Raw genomic sequence first — 15,962 nt, forward strand, 5'->3', positions numbered from 1 at the left:
AGGGAATGAACCCAATGTGCCCGTGAGGCCCTGATCCAGAACCTCTGCCAGGCAGCTTGTGCTGCTCGGGCTTCTCTAGTCTCCAGTGAGGATTCAAAGCTTCTCTGCTCCAGGGGAACCCCTGAGGGAGGGAGGCAGGGCTCCTGCAGGATAAATCTTCCTGCTGGCAGAGCTCCGGTCCCCTCCTCATGGGCACAGGACGTTGCACACGGCACCCACCACATGCACACACCCCTTTGTGAGGAGAATCAGCTCTGGGATATTGGGGTCAAACCCTTCCCACCTCGTCCCTGCAAACCTTCTCCTGGCTTCAGTGAGGGAATGGGGGCGTGAGGGGCTAGTGCGGTAACAGCAGCAGCGTGGCCATGGGGCTCGGCCGGTGGCTGGGGCCAGTCGCCTGAGCATGAACCCAGCCGACCCCAGGAGATGGACCCGGGTCACCAGCCCAACCCACCACGCGGCTGCTGCCACTGCCCCGTTAGTGCGCGAGCTCCCACAGATCACGCTGGGGAGAGCCCCCAGCTGCAGGGGAGACGCCCCTGAGTGCCTGGCAGGGCCCAGCTCCTGGCTGACCTGCGCTGCTAGGGGTCAGGGGGCTGGGTGACAGGGGGGCGTTGGCCCTGGGGTGGGACTGTCACTTCCCCCTCGCCAAGCCAACAGGATCACAGCAAACGAAACCAGCTCGGCCGGCAGGGGAAGAGTTCAGTCCAGGGCCTGGTGCATTCTGGGAGCAGGGGCGGTGCAGAGAAAGGGCAGATACGGGGCAGCTCTGAACACTCCACGCAGAACTGCCTGTCCTGTCCCGCAGCCCCTGTTACAGGGGGCTTTTAGCCATAGTTATAATCAGGCCAATAAATTGACACAAACCCCTGTTAAATCATTGCTCAGCCCGAGTCCTTCACCCACACTCCTTAGGGCATTGGGTGTTTCATTTCCTGCCTCAATTTCACACAGAGACACAATTTCCTTTGCACAGTTCCGTGAACAGCAAAACCTCCCTGTGTCTCTGGTCTGAGCCAGGGCATTCGACTCCAGTGAAATCTTCTCTCCTGCAATGGCGATGGTCAGACAGAGGGGACATGGCCACCTTCACCTCTGACAGTGAGATATTGGCTCTGCTCTTTCTTTCTGCTGCTGTTGTTAGTCCATGAAACATCAAGGGTGGAATGCAAGGCTCAGTTCATGCACCAGTCCCCTGAAAAATTTCAGTGCCCCAGAGAAATCCTGCCCCCGGCTATTGGAACGATGTGCTGGAGATTTTACTAGGAAAGGGACTGTCTGAATTGTCAATGTGGGGAATGAACAATAATCTACAGCAATGTCATTCACACAAACACACTCTCATCCTGCTCCAGCCGGAAGGGAAATGGACAGGAATACTCGCTGTTCGGCCATGGCCACACGTACAGAGCTGCACAGCAGTGAGTGTGCTGGGGAAGCTGGTCTGAGCAAACAATTTGAAGTGACAATTCAGTGAGAACAGAATCATTGTGTAGTAAAGCAAACATATATCAAATAGTTGTGGCTGAGTGGTTAAGGTGCTGGATTAGAAATCCATTGGAGTCTCCCTGCGCAGGTTCAAATCCTGCCAGTTATGCAAGCACTGCACTGCTGTTGTTATTATTACTCTAGTCTTAGTGCCTGAGCATCCACAGTGCAAATTGGAGCTAAATCTAGTTTCACTCTGTCTACACTTAAAACGCTGCTGTGGCATTGCTATAGCACTCTGGAGTAGACAGTGATTGGAGAGGTTTTCCCATCCCTATAATAGCTGCATTGACAGAACAATTCTTCCTTTTATTTAGCAGTATCTAACCAGGGCTTAGGTTCCCCTTAACTCTATGGGGGGTGGGGGACATTCCCAGACCTGGAAATGTACCAACAACAGAATTTGAAGAGCAAACCTGGCTCCCTGCACCAGGTGGGATTTGAGTGTTTTGTCCCTGTCACTTAGTCTTTGTCAATAGTACAGACGCCAGGGGCAGGACTCCAGGCTCTGCTTGAGGGATCCTGGCACAGAGGCTGGTGAGGGAGAAAGAATTGTAGATTGTCACCTGTGCTCTGGAGAGGAGGTAATAAGTGAAGGGGGCATTTTTGACTCCTCCCCTCCTCAGTGTCCCAGGGCTGGAATTCTACATTCCACAGGGCCAAATGAGGGGTGACACCACTTGGTTAATGAAAATCAGTGCTCCAGGGGAGGCTTGAACTCCCAACCTCAGCATAGCTCCTCTCAGCACTGCCCTATAAGTACTGTGTGCTAACCAATTGTGCCATTGGAGCAGCTGGTAACTGTAATTCTCTGAGACCCCCTAGGTTGATACAGGCGAGGAGTGACCCCAATACAGTCTCAGTGGAATTGAGAGCAGGTAGCGACAGGTGTTGTACTTGGTGGGGTGGATTCTTCTTAAGGGTTCCAGGCACCATTTGACCCTTTTGTTCTTCCCTGTGTAATAACAGAGCTGGTTAAGACTCAATGGAGAGTCTTGCTGCAGACCAACAGATCTGAAATCACTGATAACCAGCTCTAAGCATCAGTCCTGCTTTGGGACAGTGTCTCTCATGCAATAAACTGCCCAGTCTGCGCTAGCAGTGAGGCTCCCTCACTAACAGCTGAAATCAGGGAGAGCTGTGTGAAGTGCAGGGCCCCAGGGATGCCTGAACAGGCGGGGAACAACACTATGCTCCCTCAGTCAGCAGCTTGTGGCTGGTGCACACGCTGCAATGCCACGTCTGGCAACAAAACTGCCCTGTTTTGGTGACTAAATAAAACCACTTTGATGAGAAGCCTAGAGCTTTTTCCAGCAAACTTAAAGTGGCAGAGTGTCAGTGAAGACGCTGCTGTTCATTATATCACCATAACTGGCCTCCTCCAGTATCCCACAATGCCCTCTGTGAACTCGCCTGCCCGGCATTCCTGCTACAGAGCCATGGGCCCCTCCCCTTTCATCCCTCTGGGAAGTTCTGACAGCTGAGCCTGCTGCTCTGCTCCGGCAGCCAGGAGCAAATCACTGCCGTGGATGCTGCTCTCTCCTGCCCTGTGAACACAGAGCAGGGTGACGGGAACTTCCTTACAGTGTGTGTGGGGGGGCACCGGCATCCGAACTGTGACACCCCCAGGACACCCCTTCCTTTGAGGAGGCTCTTACCTTCTAAACAGGGACGGCTGGTCTCTAGTAAAATCACTAAAAGGGAAGGAGAAAACTCGAAAGAGGTTCGTCCTGGCGCTCACGTCCGTGAACCCGAATACTCTCTCAGTCCTCAAAGAGAGACCTGGAGAAAGAGACTTGCAAAGCCACAGGGGTCTCTGAGGTTTCCCTGGTCCCTCGACCCTGTCCTGCCTGGCTGATGTCAGCATCTCTCTGTGAGGTCACCACCTCCCCACCACCTTTAACCAATAGTCTGAGGTCCTGAAAAAGGCCTTGTGATGTCACTGCCACACCCCTCCCTTGCTGTGCTAATGTCCTGCCCCTGGTCAGGCACTTTGGAGGTTTGAGCTACTCCCTGTGGATCACCCCACTCAAGGAGCGTTCGTTCTAGGAAGCAAGCCGGCTAGACAGGAAAACATCAGATGCTGCTCCCAATGCTACACTCAGTTTTTCAGAAATTAGTCAACTTTATGGCCAGAAGAGACCATTAGAGCATCTAATCTGACCCCCTGCATATCACTGGCCTCCTGTATGACACAAGAGCTACTTTTGGGGCAAACACATTCCAGAAAGGCATCTAGTCTTCATTAAATGACATCAGGAGATGGCAAATCCACCACTTTCCTTGGTAGCTTGTTCCTGTGGTGAATCATCCTCGCTGTTGAATATTTGTGCCTTAGGGCTAGTCTACACTTACCGCGCGGGTCGACGCGGTGAGTTCGACTTTCCGGAGTTCGAACTATCGCGTCTGATCTAGACGCGATAGTTCGAACTCCGGAAGCGCTAGTTCGAACTCCGGTACTCCACCTCGGCAGCTGGAGTTAGCAGAGTCGACCTTGGAGCCGCGGAGTTCGGTTCCGCGGCGTCTGGACGGGTACGTAGTTCGAACTAGGGTAGTTCGAATTCAGCTACGCTATTCACGTAGCTGAATTTGCGTACCCTAGTTCGACCCCCATTCTTAGTGTAGACCTGCCCTTAGTTGTAATATGAATTTGTCTCTTTCACCTTCCAGCCACTGTGTCTTGTTATGCCTTTCTCTGCTAGATTAAAGAGCCCTTTTATATCCAATCTTTTCTCTCCATTAAGGCCCCTCAACACTTCAATGAAGTCACCTTTCAATCTTCTTTTGATAAGCTAAACAGGTTGAGCTTGTTCAATAGCTCACTAGAAGGCATTTTTCTCCATCCATCAGAACATTTACTGCTCTTTGGTCATCAGGTTCCTGAACTGCAGCTGGATGTGGCTCTTGTTCTTCTGCACAGCACAGCTCCTGGAGAAGAGGGATCTGCAAATGTACATTCATATGATACTTTTGTTTAATTGATGAAAACATAAATTGACACTTTGAGGACTGAAACTGATTTCAGCTGATGGACAGCTTTGCTAGGTATTTATGCATTTGGACAGTGAAATGTTGAGTGTTTACATCCATATCAAGCACCCCTGTACAGTGGAGCTCCTGAACAGAATGGAGAATGAAAATGAAAATGTTTTCCTTTTTTAAAAAAAAAAGAAAGAAGGTTATAAGAAAACACTGGGGTTTGAATCAAGGACCACTTGATCTGTAATCAAGCACTTTACCACTCAGCTATACTCCCATGAGGGCAAAAGTATGGACTCATGATCTCCAGGACTTTGAAGGACAGACCCTGCTTCATCGAGGTCCTTTGCCATTCCCAGGCTACAGATGGTTTTAAAAATGGGGTTTGATTAAACTTGTTAAATGTGGTAAACACCACAGCTTGCACACCCACTGATATAGCTTCTCCCACTGACATAGCTGCCACCTCTTGGGGAAGTGGATTAACTACACCCACAGGAAAACTCTCTCCCTTTAGCATAGAGCAGTGGTTCTCAAACCGTGAGTCAAGATCCCAAAGTGGGTCATAACCCTGTTTTAATGGGTTCACCAGGGCTGGCATTAGACTTCTTGGGGCCTGGGGCTCAGGGGCGGCTCTAGGCACCAGCAAAACAAGCTGGTGCCTAGGGCGGCAAAATGTAGGGGGCATCCCCTGCCGCCAGGGGGGGCGGGAGGCTGGGCCGGTGGACCTGCCGCAGTCATGCCTGCGAGAGGTCCACCGGAGCCCCGGGAGGACCGGACCTGCCGTAGGCATGACTGCGGAGGGGGCGCTTGTCCCGCGGCTCGGCTGGACCTCCCGCAGCCATGACTGCGGCAGCTCAAGCGGAGCCACCGGACCCGCGAGCCGTCCGCAGCCGCGGGAGGTCCAGCCGAGCCACGCGGGACCAGCGGACCCTCTGCAGTCATGCCCGCGGGAGGTCCGCTGCTCCCGCGGCTCCGGGCGCCTCCCGCGCATGACTGCTTGGGGCGGCCAAAAAGCTAGAGCCGCCCCTGCTGGGGCTGAAGCCAAAAGTCTGAGCCCCACCACCCAGGGCTGAATCCCTCAAGCTCTGGTTTTGCCCTCCTCCAACTGGATAAGAGGGCACAGTGTGAAATGTTTGGGGACCACTGGTTTAGGGTGACGTTCTCAATCACTTCTATGAAGTCCAATAAAAGCTATTCCTCACCCACCTACCCCTCCATCAGGACTGACTAGGTATGTTCTGCTGCCCTTCACTCATGCAGGAAGGATAATAACATTTCATTCCACTCAATCCTAAAGTGATTTGTAACCAGCCAAAACTGGTCATTTTTGGGAAAGTGGTCCCGTCATGCTGCATATCTAGGCAGAGTAGGTTTGTCTATGCAAACATCGTCTGTTCCTGAAGTCTTTCCCCCAGCTCCTCACTAGATGTGAGGAGGGAGCTCATTCAGCCCCTGCTTCCGCTTAGTATTTAAAAATGCCTTATTGCCCCTGTCTCTGCTGACCTTAGATTTCTCCTCCTGTCCTTTTCTTTACAGTTCTGATGAGGTAGCCAAGTGGTTAAGGTGATGGGCTGCTAATCCATTGTCCTCTGCACATGTGGGTTCAAATCCCATCCTTATGGGATGCATTTAGTCTTCACCCGTCCTTTAGTCTTCCCCCTTTGGTACAATGACAGATCAAACAATGGTACTTCTTGCAAACAGAAACTCAGAACTCCCTTGCTTTAAATAAAATGTCTAAATCCCAGATTTCTAAAAAAAAAAAAATTCTCTAGTTCTGTATTTCTTAGTTTTTATCTCAAAAGGGAACATCCTCCTCATCTCCCTCAACCACCCTGGCACCTCCCCAAATTATTAAAATATCCTCAACCCGAGCAAGGCCAGAGCAGTGAACCAGAGCTAGTGTCTAGACCAAGCTGTTCTGAAGGAGGCAACTCAAACATTTTCTCCCTGCTTCCCTTGGCAAGGTCTGACTGAGAAAACAAAATTCCCCAGACTGAAAATTTTCTGCTGAAACACCCATACTAGTCTGTTTGGGGACGTTGATTTGAATGTATTATTATTATTCTCTTCTGATTCATCTCAGTTCAGTGTTTGTCCTCCAGATGTGTTTGCAGGTATTGAGATGTGGGGGAGAGAGGCCAATTCATGATGTCTCTTCCTCCCTTTCATAGTTTCTTCCAACTTGCTAGGAAGCTCCTTTGCTACAATGTGAGTCAAGCAGTGTCCATTGTCGCTGTGCTATCTCGGAGAAGCCTGCATTGTACATGGTTCCTGGGATAGTCCTTGGGAGTGTGGATACCTTCAATGGGCCAGCAGTGAGTCTGGCTCCTCCCTTGTCGCACCTGAAAGGCTGGTGGGGGGCATTTCCCAACCTCATAACGTATCCCAGTAACGCACACAGAGCAAAACTTCATAACTTCCCAACCAATGCGAGCATACACAATCCAACAAGATATTAATGTTCAACAGATGAAGACTTTTGAAATGATACCTCACCAGGCAGACTTTGTACAAACCATGTCATCATTATATGAGAGTGGTGAATATGGGGCTTCCAGGTGCTGCTTTGAGCACAGCGTGCCACACCTGGGCTTCCATTGCAATGGAGACGTACCCTTAGAGTCCATCTCTCCTGGGATAAAGATGGCAGAAGGGCTGGCCTGGGTCATCTGACTTGGGCTCATGGAGCTAAAGCTGAGGGGCTAAAAACTGTGGTGCAGATATTTGTGTTCACACTGAAACCTGGGTTCAGAAACCCTCATGGAGCCTCAGAGTTTGGGCTCAAGCCCATATGTCTGCACTGTAATTTTATAGAGGTTGGGAGGGAGTTTAACAAGTGGAAATGGTAAAACCACATTGAGGGAACTGGATCACTGACCTATCAGCTCTTAACACCCAAACTTTCAGTAACTCTATTATCAGTGCCTGTGAGTGTAATTTAAGCCATAAGCCCATGTAGCTCTGAATCTTGTTTTCTGACAGTAGCCAATACCAGGTGCCCCAAAAGCCACTCCTCAAGGTACCACTGGGAGTTGAACCCAGAACCTTTTGTTTACAGGACACATGCTTTAATCAGCTAAGCTATGACACCTGTGGTTACTTAAGCCATTGTGTCTGCCCACACCTGAATCTCTGCCAATCCCCACTGGGCCCTGACAAGTGTTGTTCGTGTTTGGATTCTGTAAAGCAGAGGAGTAGGTGAAGTTTTGGTCCCAAGGTGTGTGTGTGATTCTTTGAACAGGTCTACACTACAAAATTAAGTTGGAGTAATTACATTACTTAGGCTGACAATGCAGTTATATTAACCTAATTCCAGTGTAAATAGCAGCTCAGCTGTCAGAACTTTCTGGAGCTATGAAAGGGGAGGGACCCAACCTCTGTAACAGGAATGCAAGGCAGGTGATTTCACGGCAGGCATGGTGGGATACTGGTGGAGGTCAGTTATGGTGATATAATGACCAGCAGCATTTAGATTGACAATTTGTCACTTTAAGTTTGCTGCAAAAAGCTCTAGGCCTCTTGTCAAGGTGGTTTTATTTTGTCACCAAAAGAGGGAAGTTTTGTCACCAGACGTGGCATTGCAGTGTGTGCACCAGCTACAAGCTGCCGACCGAGGGAGCGTTGTGTGTTTTTCACACATCTGAGCAATATAATGATGCTGAAATAACTTTGTAGTGCAGACCTGGCCAAAGATTCACACACACACAGCTTGCAAGGAAAACCTCACCTGCTCCTCTGCTTTGCAGAATCCAAACACAAGCAAAGCTTGTCAGGCCCCAGTGGGGATGGCAGGGAGTCCGGTGTGGGCAGACACGGTAGTTTAGCCATAGGTAGGCACCATGGCTTAGCTGCCTAAAGCACCTGTATTGTAAACAGGAAACCCTGGGTTCAACTCCCAGTGGTGACTTGTTGTGTAACTCTTGGGGCACCTGGTATTGGTTACTGTCAGAGGACAAAACACAGAGCTAGATGGGCCTTTTGTCCAGCCCAGTATGGCTGTTTAGATTATACTCACAGGCACTGATAACAGAATTACTGAAAGTTTGGGAGTTAAGAGCTTATAGGTCAGTGGTCCAGCCTCTCACAGATGACCCTCCTCTTTCTGGGACAGGGGCAGGTCTGGGCTCTCACAGCAAATGCTCATTGTGGCTGCCAGAATCTGTGAGCGGCTCATTTAGTTTCCACGGAGGGTTGAGTCCTGCTTTGTGCACCATGTGTGAGAATGAAAATCCTAAACCACCCTTTGAAATAACAAATGCAGCAGGACGTGTTATTGTTCCTGCCCCAAAGCAGACAGACCAATGGAGAAATGCCATTGAGTCCAGGATCAGAGGGGTAGCCGTGTTAGTCTGGATCTGTAAAAGCAACAAAGAATCCTGTGGCACCTTATAGACTAACAGACGTTCTGCAGCATGAGCTTTCGTGGGTGAATACCCACTTCTTCAGAAGAAGTGGGTATTCACCCACGAAAGCTCATGCTGCAGAACGTCTGTTAGTCTATAAGGTGCCACAGGATTCTTTGTTGCTTTTATTGAGTCCAGGGTAATACTCCACTGCCATTTTACCTTTTTTGCTTGCTAAACTCCCTCCCAACCTTGAGGGTTCCCAGAGCCCGATATGGAGCCTGAGCTGAGATGTCTAGAGTGCAAATTTACCACCCCACGGCCCTAGTCTGGGAGCCTGCACTGGCATGGGACAGCCATGGGTGTTTCATTGCAGTGCGGACATAGCCTAGCATTATGTCTACACTGCCATTAACACACCCAAGTCACTATTCTCAAACCCTGGGTCAGTTGATTCAGGCTTGTGGGGCTTGTGCTGCAGGGTTATAAAATTACAGTGTAGACACTTGGGCTTGAGCCCAGCCTCCGAGACCCCACGAGGGGTGAGGGTCTCCGAGCCTGGGCTCCAGTCTGAGCCCCAGGAGCCCAAATCAGATCATCCAGGCCAGAGGGATTTTGTCACAGTATAGATGCCCTCTCAGGGTATGTCTACACTGCAATGTAAGCCCAGGATTAGGAGAAGTCATGTCAGCAGCCCCAACACATAAACATAAACCACGAGGGAAAGACCCACCCCCCAAATAAGCTGGGCAGTGTCCTTCTCCCTACGGTTCGTAAGTCCAGCAAACAAAAGTCCTTTAACATGAGCCATCCCCTCTCTGCACCCCACTCACAGCTGTTGTCCTTAATCACTGCAAGCCCAGAGATGCCTCTGTAGAGTTCACCTGCCATCCTGGGTGGAAAGGGGGGGGGGGAAATAAGAAGGCTCCATACTCACTATGTTGTCTAGGGACTCACTCATCTCGCCACAACCACCCTGTCCTAACATTGGTCTGACACCTCAATTTTAGTATTGAGAACCAGAGCTTGGCCCACTTGGCTTTGGAACCCCTGTCCCCTGCCTAGCAAGTGCTATTGAATTGAGGGTGAGTCCCTCAATCGGAGTCTGCCAAGCCCAGTTGTGCTGCCCTCGATTCACACAACAAGGATAACAACCCTTTATTTCTCCTGCCCCTAGAACATGGAGACTGGGAATCCAACACCAGCCAAAAGTGATCATTTCGGCAAGCAACCCAACCTATTTCCAACATACTGTAAAATCCACATGCAGACTCATACACGAAACCTTGCAAGAAAATCTTCCTGAGGGGGTCTGAAGCACCTGCTGCTGGAGGGAAGGAGGGAGCCGTGGGATGGGATTGAGGAGCAGCATGAGGAGGAGGGGGCCTGTGGGTGGGGACTGAGGGGCACTGGGAATAGGAGGGGCTACGGATTGGGACAGAGGAGAAGGGTGAAGAGGAGCAGGCTCTGGTTGGGAGTGAGGAGCAGTGAGCATAGGAGGGACTGAGGGTTGGGATTGAGGGGCACTGGGAGTAGAGGGGACATGGGTTTAGGCTGAAGAGCATCCTCATTTGGGGATCCAGCAGGACAGGGGAAGGCAGCAGGTGATTCTAATTCCTTAGGGATATTCTGTGTGTTTGTATGTGTGTGTGTGTGCAGGGGAGGACCATGCTCTATGCCCAGAGGCCTTTATTCCTCCAGGCTGCAAGGACACAGCGGTTGTCAGGAAGTTGCCCCTTCAAACCCACACACAAAAAGGGCCTTCTGAGGAAAGGGAAAATCCTGCAGAGAAAAAGTAACATCAAGGAGGACTCCAGCAAGACAGGGTAAGATCTTGGTGAGTAGTTTATCACCTGGCCAGGGACTTGAACCCTGGACGCTTAGAGTAAAAGTCTGACATTTTGCTAACTGAGCTAGCCAGGCTCACAAAGTACAGAAAGACTGGGAATGGGGGGGGCCTGTGGGTTGGGATTGAGGGGCACTGGGAATAGGAGGGGGCTGTGGGTTGGGACAGAGGAGAGGGGTGAAGAGGAGCAGGCTCTGGTTGGGAGTGAGGAGCAGTGAGCATAGGAGGGACTGAGGGTTGGGATTGAGGGGCACTGGGAAAAGAGGAGACATGGGTTTAGGCTGAAGAGCATCCTCATTTGGGGATCCAGCAGGACAGGGGAAGGCAGCAGGTGATTCTAATTCCTTAGGGATTTTCAGTTGTGTTTATGTGTGTGTGTGTGTGCAGGGAAGGAACATGCTCTATGCCCAGAGACCTTTATTCCTCCAGGCTGCAAGGACAGAGGGGCTGTCAGGAAGTTGCCCCTTCAAACCCACACACAAAAAGGCCCTTCTGAGGATAGGGAAAATCCTGAAGAGAAAAAGTAAGAAAGAGGACATGAGAAAGACAGTTTAAGATCTTTGTGAGTAGTTTATCACCTGACTAGAAACTTGAACTCTGGACCCTCAGATTAAAAGTCTGAGGCACGACCAACTGAGCTAGCCAGGCTGAGAAAGAAACCAAACAAGTTGGTGCAGAGGAGAAACTAATCAAGAAAACAAGAGCGGGAAACAATAGGGGAAACCTGCTGCTCTCTCTGGCCCGGTCAATACTACGAGTTTATATCAAATTTAGCAGCATTAAATCACATTAACCCTGCACCCGTCCACACAATGAAGCCCTTTAGATCGATATAAAGGGCTCTTAATACCGGTATCTGTACTCCTCCCTGACGAGGGGAGTAGCGCTGAAATCGGTATTGCTATTTCGGATTAGGGTTAGTGTGGCCGCAATTCAATGGTATTGGCCTCTGGGGGCTATCCCACAGTGCACCATTGTGACCGCTCTGGACAGCAATCTGAACTCGGATGCACTGGCCAGGTTGACAGGAAAAGCCTCGTGAACTTTTGAATTTCATTTCCTGTTTGCCCAGCATGGAGTGCCGATCAGCACAGGTGACCATGCAGTCCCAGAATCAAAAAAGAGCTCCAGCATGGACCGTATGGGAGACACTGAAGCTGATCTCTGTATGGGGAGATGAATCTGTTCTATCAGAACTCCGTTCCAAAAGACAAAATGCCAAAGCATTTGAAAAAATCTCCAAGGCCATGATAGACAGAGGCCACAACAGGGACTTGACACAGTGCTGAAACTTAAGAGCTGAGAGCTGAGACAAGCGTACCAGAAAGCCAAAGAATGAAATGGATGCTCATGGAGGGAGGGGCGACTGATGTCTGTAGCTATCCCACAGTTCCTGCACTCTCCGAAAACAATTTGAATTATTGGCTGAGTTCCCAAAGCCTAAAGGGTCAAAAATATTGTCACAGGTGGTTCAGGGTATATGTTGTCCCCCTCCCTCCCCATGAAAGCAAAGGGAAAAAATCATTTATCGCCTTTTTTTTCAATGTCGCTGTATGTCTACTGGATGGTGCTGGCAGATGTGGTGCTGCAGCACTACACAGCAGTGTCCCCTTCCCTTCTCTAGATGGTATGGTAGGGCTGATATCCCTCATTGTTGTCCCATGAGTGCTCCTGGCAGGTCTTGGTGAGGTCAGCTGGGGGTGCCTGGGCAAAAATGGGAATGATTCTCAGGTAATTCTCTTCTTTAAGCTTTGTCTAATGGAGATTCAGTCCTGCCTGGAATATCATAGCAGCTGGAGGCTTCTCTCCCCTCCCCACTTTGAACTCTACTTGCAGAGGCAATAAAGTCAGTGTTGTTTCAAATTCCTGCATTCTTTATTACTTCATCACACAAATGGGGGGATAACTGCCACGGTAGCCCAGGAGGGGTGGGGGAGGAGGGAAGCAATGGGTAGGGTTGTTGCAGGGGCACCCCCTAGAATGGCATGCAGCTCATCATTTCTGCAGGATGTCTGGGGCTCTGAGCTGGAATGACCGTTTGTCTCTCTGGTTCTTTAGGAGGCTTGCCTGATAGTCTAGGCAGGACTGACTCTCCCTTCAGACAAAACTTAAAGAAAAGAATGACCTAGGGAGTCATTCCCATTTTTGTCCATATACCCTGGCCAACCTCACCTAGGCCAGCCAGGAGCATCCAGGACAGCAGCAGACAGTACAGTATAACTGGTAACTATCATTGTAAACTTGCAAAGCAGCAGATGGTACGGTATGGCTGGTAGCTATCTTTGTTAACTTGCAAAAAGCAAAGGAATGCTGCTGTGCAGTGTTACAGTACCACGTCTGTCAGCACCATCCAGTAGACATAAAGTGACGGTGACAAAAGGCTGAACAGGTTCCATGATTGCCGTGCTATGGTATCTGCTCAGGCAATCCAGGGAAAAGGATGCAAAATGATTGTCTGCCGTTGATTTCACAGAGGGAGGATTGACTGATGACATTTACTCAGAATCACCCGCAATGCTGTTTTTGCCCCATCATGCACTGGTATCTCAACCCAGAATTCCAATGGGTGGGGGAGACTGCGGGAACTATGGGATAGCTACCCACAGTGCAATGCTCCAGAAATCGATGCTAACCTTGGTACATGGATGCACACCGCCTTAGTGTGGCCGCGTGCACTTGACTTTATATAATCTGTTTCCAAAAACCGGTTTCTGGAAAATCAGAATAATCCCATAGTGTAGACATACCCTGAGACAGCTTTAGAACCCTCTACACACTATACAGCCAGGAGACAGCAACTCTCAGATCCTGTGTGGATTGTCTGATGTGCTTGGGGCCAAGAGCAAACTGCTTACCCCCTGCCAGAGCAGGAAAAGTAAAAATAGGGGCTTCCCAAAAAATGGGACGGGAAGAAAAGAGAAGCGGAGAGGCAAGTGGAAAAGGAAAAGAACGTGCAGACACAGAACCCTATCTAAATTCTGAAAGAGATTACAAGAAAAAAAAGGGAGAGCAGCATAAAGAAATCTTTCAGTATGTACTGAACTAGAAACTTTTAAAACACCATTTTCACACTACCTTTACTTTTCTTAAAGAGAACTGAACAAAAGCTTTAAACAAATTCAGATAATAGAAAAAAAACCAAACATTTATTTTTAAACTTGTTTTATAAGGACTAACCACTCAGTCTGTGCTCTCTTCTTCCCAAAAGGAAAGTGGGAACACTCATCACTAGCAGACAGCAGATACATTAAAGCACCACTATCCACCCACTTCATGCTCAGAAAAGAACACTTTAACTCCTCATCATAGTTAGCAAGGTCAGACACTTTCAACCACACTTCTTTAGTTACAAACTATAGAAATGATCCATGAAAGTACAGTCTTAACAAAACTGTCCTCGGCTACACATCCAGGCTAATATGCACAAGCTTTCTTCCCACGGTGAATGTTTTCATACAACGGGTTTCACCCCCAGCAAATTAAAGAACAAAAATCTAAAACCAGGTTCCCATTTCATTAAGCACAATTGAGACAGCTTTAGCACACTGACCATTAGAAGATGTTTATGCCACTATTTACAGAAACACACCTCCTGATTAGTATGTGGAGCTCCTAGCAACTAATCAAACCCTCTTGCTTTGCCATACCTCTCACAGGCTCCTCTGTAGCACATGACAGCTTGTCAGGTACAGACAATCCGGACGGGTCAGCCCTTTCTAGCATGCTCCGCAGCTGTTTCTCTCTGGCTTGCTCTCAAATTCATCTGCACTAGAAGTTTTTGCAGGGTTCTATGTTACCGGTGGTACCTGCACTAAATCAGTGGCTCTCAACCTTTAGAGACACCTGTACCCCTTTCAGGAGTCTGATTTCTCTTGCATACCCCCAAGTTTTACCTCACTTAAAAACTACTTGCTTACAAAATCAGATGCAATATTTATAAAAATAAATCCCTTGAATATAAGTATTGTACTTACATTTCAGTGTATAGTATAGAGAACAGTATAAACAAATCAACGTATGAATTTTAATTTGTTACAAATTTGCTAGTGCTTTCTATGGCCTGGTCTACACTAGGACTTTAATTCGAATTTAGCAGCGTTAATTTGAACTAACCGCTCAACCGTCCACACCAGGAAGCCATTTAATTCGAACTAGAGGTCTCTTTAGTTCGAATTTGGTACTCCACCCCGACAGGTGGAGTAACGCTAAATTCAATATGGCTAGCTCGAATTAGGCTAGGTGTGGATGCAAATCAAACTTAGTAGCTCCGGGAGCTATCCCACAGTGCACCACTCTGTTGACGCTCTGGACAGCAGTCCGAGCTTGGATTCTCTGACCAGCCACACAGGAAATGACCCGGGAAAATTTGAATTCATTTTCCTGTCTGGGCACTTTGAATCTGACGTCCTGGCTGGACATCAGGGTGAGCTCCGCAGCACCTGCAACGATGCAGAGCTCTCCAGCAGAGGAGTTCATGTTATCTGTGACTAGAAAGAGGGATCCAGCATAGACTGACTAGGAACTCTTCGAGCTGATCGGTGTGTGGGGCGAGGAGTCTGTGCTTTCGGAGCTGTGCTCCAAAACAGGGAATGCGAAGACCTACGAGAAGGTCTCCAAACCCATGAGAGACAGAGAATACAGGCGGGATGCAACGCAGCGCTGCGTGAAAATCAAGGACCCCAGACAAGGCTACCAAAAAATCAAAGCGGCAAACGGACGCTACGGAGCCTGCCACCACTGCCCCACCAATGACCGTGGACTCTGATGATGGGACAGTGTCGACGGCCAGTTCCTCGGTGATGTTCGCGGACGGGGAAGATGAGGAAGGGTTTGTGGAGGACGAGGCAGGCGAGAGCGCTTACAACGCTGGTTTCCCCAACAGCCAGGATCTATTCATCACCGTCACGGAGATCCCCCAACCAGGGGCGGCTCTAGAGCCCAGCGGGGCAAGCACCCGCCTGGGGCGGCCCTTTCCCAGGGGGCGGCAGGCTGGGCCGGCGGACCTGCCGCAGTCATGCCTGCAGGAGGTCTACCGGAGCCCGGGGACGACCGGACCTGCCGCAGGCATGACTGCGGACGGTTCGCTGGTCCCGCGGCTCGGCTGGACCTCCCGCAGGCATGACTGCGGCAGCTCAACCGGAGTCGCCGGACCAGCGAACCATCCGCAGCCGAGCCGCGCGACCAGTGGACCCTCCGCAGTCATGCCCGCAGGAGGTCCGCTGCTTCCGCGGCTCGGGGGCGCCTCCCGGGCATGACTGCTTGGGGCGGCCAAATTTGTAGAGCCGCCCCTGCCCCCAACA

General features: G+C 49.9%; 2 non-coding genes across 2 annotated transcripts; both read right to left on the bottom strand.

The window, feature by feature from the left end:
• Positions 1 to 4,672: 4,672 nt before the first annotated feature.
• Positions 4,673 to 4,744, bottom strand: TRNAC-ACA. The gene has a single exon. It is a non-coding gene; the product is annotated as a tRNA-Cys (tRNA).
• A 9,093-nt stretch (positions 4,745 to 13,837) lies between these two features.
• Positions 13,838 to 14,046, bottom strand: LOC120376595. The gene has a single exon (XR_005587452.1). It is a non-coding gene; the product is annotated as a small nucleolar RNA U3 (small nucleolar RNA).
• Positions 14,047 to 15,962: the final 1,916 nt, after the last annotated feature.

Source organism: Mauremys reevesii, linkage group 12, assembly GCF_016161935.1.
Source record: "Mauremys reevesii isolate NIE-2019 linkage group 12, ASM1616193v1, whole genome shotgun sequence".
NCBI classification, from domain to species: domain Eukaryota; kingdom Metazoa; phylum Chordata; order Testudines; family Geoemydidae; genus Mauremys; species Mauremys reevesii.